The sequence below is a fragment of the Alexandromys fortis genome, unplaced genomic scaffold (assembly GCF_014885135.2).
Source record: "Alexandromys fortis isolate MF-2015 unplaced genomic scaffold, M_Fortis_MF-2015_v1.1 scaffold_163, whole genome shotgun sequence".
Lineage (NCBI taxonomy): Eukaryota > Metazoa > Chordata > Mammalia > Rodentia > Cricetidae > Alexandromys > Alexandromys fortis.
The window spans coordinates 3,852,382-3,856,282 of NW_026068085.1; the positions used below are offsets into that span (position 1 = coordinate 3,852,382).

General features: G+C 42.8%; 1 protein-coding gene across 4 annotated transcripts in view; it reads right to left on the reverse strand.

Annotated features, from left to right (window-relative positions):
- Nucleotides 1-3,417, reverse strand: part of Erap1 (endoplasmic reticulum aminopeptidase 1) — a 42,403-nt gene extending 38,986 nt beyond the window's left edge. The window contains exon 1 of one of the 4 annotated variants that reach the window (XM_050122152.1): nt 2,934-3,416. The gene's annotated coding sequence lies outside the window, so the exon portion shown is untranslated. Of the gene's footprint in view, nt 1-2,758; nt 2,906-2,933 lie in introns of those variants that run through there. The other 3 variants (XM_050122151.1, XM_050122150.1, XM_050122149.1) reach the window with 3 other exon arrangements.
- Nucleotides 3,418-3,901: the final 484 nt, after the last annotated feature.

Below are 3,901 nucleotides of genomic sequence, written 5' to 3' on the forward strand. Positions count from 1 at the left end.
AACAAAAAAAAAAAAAAAAAAAAAAAAAAAAAAAAAAAAAAAAAAAAAAAAAAAAAAACCCTGTCTCAAAAAGCCAAAAATTAAAAATAAAAGAAATAGATTTAAAATAAAGCCATGTAAAGATGGAATCCACACAGAGAATCTGCATACTGTACATTATTATGTTCTCTTTGAATTGTTTGAATGCTGAGGAAGAAGCAACAGCTACCAAAAGATATTTGTTTATAAATGCTACTTAATTAATCTAAGATAGGTATTTTGAAAATACCTTGAATTTAAAATTGAAGTCAAAAGGTATGTTACTTTGGAGAAGAGGTTTTATTTTTGTTTCCACAGGAAGTGAGAGGCGGGGGTTCATTCTGAGTTAAGAAAAATCAGGTTTGATCAAGGAAGACCACCTGAGAAAGCTCTAGTAGGAACAGATGGCCCAGATGTCTGAGTTCTACATCCAGAACAGATTCAAGACTGCTGCATGATGTGATTAAGTATCACAGGATATGCCAGTCATGACTTGATGATAATTCTAAATTTTCTTTAGGTCCCCATAAGATTATCAGCACCCCCAACCAACAGGAAGTAGCCTGGAAAACTATTCCCACATTCTAAAAAATAATGGGCTATGGATATTTTCCTTTGTTTAGAATGTTGGTTACAATTGTTATGGATAATGGTCAGCAGAAAAGCTAAACAAAGGCTATTAGATTCAGAGTTTTTGTTCCTTAAAAGGGGTGGGGGGTGCTGTGGGACCATGGTATGTAACTTGTCAATTATATTTTAATAAAACACTGATTGGCCAGTAGCCAGGCAGAAAGTAGAGGCAGGACAACCAGACAGAAGTAGAGGTGGGTCAATGAGAATAGGATAATTCTGGGAAGAAGGAAGTCCTAGTCTGCAGTCATGACTCAGCCACAGAAGAAACAAGATGTGACTGCCTTGTCAAATAAGGTCCCTAGCTGCGTGGCTAACTCAAACAAGAATTATGGGCTAATGTAAGTTATAAGAATTAGTTAATGAGAAGCCTGAGCTAGTGGGTTAATCAGTTTATAACTTAAAAAAAAAGTTAAAATTTTAAAGTCAAGTGATAGAGAGCAATAATACATCTATCTTCACGTCTTCCACAGCACCTAAAAGGACAACTTGCATATGAGAGGTGTTTCACTGTTAAAATCCTCTGGCTAATCCCCACCAATCTGAGTCATTTTCCAGTATGTTTAGATCTTTCCTTGAAAAGTAGCTGTTCTCATCTAGTGTAAGGGTTCATTTCAAAATAGCATTTCATAGTTCTGAATAATCTTCTAAGATTTGGCTTTATTAAACATCCTCTAAGAATAACACATGGGGAATAAGCTCGCTAAAACAATAATTTATTCAATATATGCAACTGCTTCACTAACAATTAAAAGAGCAGAGGTCAAAGAGAAAATAAAAACTACTGAGCTCTGATGAAGCACCACCAGCATTTCACACTTGTCATCTTGATCTAGTAGTTTATAATCACACACACACACACACACACACACACACACACACACACAAGTACACATAGGCAGAATGGCTTTTAGTCTTTCTTTCAGCACCGACTTATGACTTATGACCTTGGTGAGGTTACTTTAGTTCTTGTTTCATTTTCTTTATGTGTGAAATGAGCAATACCTCCCTCACAAGGTTGCTGTAAATATCAAATATGCTTAAGTTTTTTCAATAATGGATAACACAAGTATTTATTAAGAGCCTATGTGTGGCCTTTGTAATTTTAAGAACACTGTAAATTACTTTTCTTTTTCATATGATGAAAAATTGTTCATTGTTAACTTGTGGCAGGCTCTATCACCTAACTTTAACTCAAGAGTGCCATGTTAGAAATCTCACTGAGCTGTCTGTGATGACTCTGACTTTTCGTGCTCCTCAAGGAAGTTAACGACAAGTGTTTGGATGATGTCCCGTTTGTATTAGGCCAACCAGTGCAAAACAATGAACAATCAGGAACACAAGTTCTTCCTAACTTCCCCCAGTACGATCCAAACAGTAAAGTTAACAAGCACTGGAAACAGCTCATCACTGCTGGCAAATTATTTCAATGTGGATTTAAATGCGTATGAGTATACTAGAATTTTTCTCTTAGGTCCACCTTAAAAAGCTTCTAATTCAAGATATATTTCCAAATCTGGGCAGGAAAGGGATGGAGGTGGGAGCTGTGACAACTGTGGCCAATTTAAGATATTTTTAAATGGTTTCCCATATACAGAACCTACAGTAATTCTGGCATTCAAAAGAAAAACAGTTTTCTTTCCAAACCTGAAAGAACTGTCATCAAAAGCTTAAGAAAACTTTTGCTTTCTTGCTCCTTCCCTTCGTCTTATGAAATTAACTACTACGGCAGTATACCTTGTGAGTGAAGCGCCCAGAAAAAGCACTCACTCAGCTCAAACACAGCTTTGTTTCTATAAAGGTTAAGTAGGGACTCGGTGGTGGGGTTCGCAGCAGGGAGTTCAGGAGTCCGAGGTAAGGAACTGGCCTTCAGGACTTGACAAGCTCTCCTCTGAGCCCGGTCGCGGGAACACCTTCAAGGCGCCCTCCAAGGCCTGTACCCCAGGTCCACCCCGCCCTCCCCGGTCGCCATTAGGCCTTAGTTCGGGGGCTGCAGCAGCTGGCCGGGCTCCAGCTGCGAGGCGGAGCGTGGCCAGAGGCCGACCAGCCTGACTGTGACTCGAGCTGGGGAGTGCTCGGGGTCTCAGAGCCTTCGCCTTTCCCAGGTCACCTGCCCGGGTCCGCCTGTCGCGTACACGCGCGGAGCAGCGCTGCGGATCCCTGCTCGCGACACCGCGCCGGTCCTGGTCCCGCCGCTGAGAGCTACCCAGAGCCCTCCCGCAGCTGCCCGCAGCCCGGTAACCCGCCGGCCCCGCGCTCCCCTCGGCCTGGCCAAGACGCCTCACCTTCACCTCGGCCGCCAACCTCGCTCTCCGACCGAAAGTGAAAGTGGAGCTGGGCAGAGGCAGCGAGGGCGCGTGGGGCCAAGGAACCGGCAGGCTTGGGTTATCCCCGACCGAGGCGCTAAAGGAGGACGAGCTCAGGGTGCGTCCTGACCAGGGCTACCGCATCTCGGGGCCCAAATTTAGACACCCGGATTGGAAATGAATGCTTCAGGACTGACAGAGCAATCGGCAGGGAGGCGCACCCCGCGGAACGCAGAGTGATTTTTCCTATGTGTCTTATGGTGTGTTTAGTTTGCGAACTTCAGTAGTGAAATGATCTCAGCTTGTGTAAAGTTGGTGCTCAAAGCAGTGCATTCAAACTGGTTTTTACCGGCCAAGCCTGAAGGGACACCCATTGGATGGAGAAGATGTTCATCATTTCCTTTCTGCAAGTGACTGATAGCCTTGTCCCGCCCCCCCCCAAACCCGGAAGTCCCTTGTTGTGGTTAGTCCCCAATTTTTTTTTTCTGGAACCTGTTTTTTTCCTGGAATAAATTTTGCTTCTGGTTTATTAGACTTTGGTGGTCTGTCCCCAACTTTGCACAACCCCCGTGGACCCAACAATACAGAAATCCCTTGAAAATACAGGAAGAAGTCACTGTCTCTATGTGAACTGGGCAGGAAAGAGCTGGCCAATGGGCAAGGAAAAAGGTAACAGCACTGCTTGCTCACTCTGGCTTAAAGTTATGCGGTTACACTGACTGTGGTTTAGTTTTAAAGTATCAAAGAGCAATACAGAATAGAGTGTAAGAGTAGATTTGGCAGCATTGACTTCTATTTCCAAACACTACCTGTGATTTTGAAAATTCTGATCTTCTAGTTGAGAATTAAAGTTTTAAGTTTAGTTATAGCATCTGTAAAATGAAAACTAAGGAAACTACCAAAATCAGTAATACTCAGAGGGAAAGAAAAAGGACACCTACCATTGC